Source organism: Leptonychotes weddellii, unplaced genomic scaffold (genome assembly GCF_054177405.1).
Source record: "Leptonychotes weddellii isolate Sample4059 unplaced genomic scaffold, ASM5417740v2 HiC_scaffold_400767, whole genome shotgun sequence".
NCBI lineage: Eukaryota > Metazoa > Chordata > Mammalia > Carnivora > Phocidae > Leptonychotes > Leptonychotes weddellii.
Window position 1 is genome coordinate 1 of NW_028006359.1, and position 200 is coordinate 200.

The window sequence follows — 200 nt, forward strand, 5'->3', positions numbered from 1 at the left end:
CCGAAGGCAGACGCTTAATGACTGAGCCACCCAGGCGCCCCTCAAGTCAGTGTTTTACTTGGTAAACATGTCTGAGACCATGCATCCCTGGCTGCTAAGCACCATGGCGGACAGGGCTAGAAAGGTAACAGCTTTATTTTGAGCAGGGGGCAAAGACAAGGCAGCACTTTACAGCTACATTGTAACTAGATCCTGCATCC

General features: G+C 51.0%; 1 non-coding gene across 1 annotated transcript; it reads right to left on the reverse strand.

Annotated features, from left to right (window-relative positions):
* Positions 1-67: 67 nt before the first annotated feature.
* On the reverse strand, positions 68-198 carry LOC145719356 (small nucleolar RNA SNORA63). The gene has a single exon (XR_014142327.1). It is a non-coding gene; the product is annotated as a small nucleolar RNA SNORA63 (small nucleolar RNA).
* Positions 199-200: the final 2 nt, after the last annotated feature.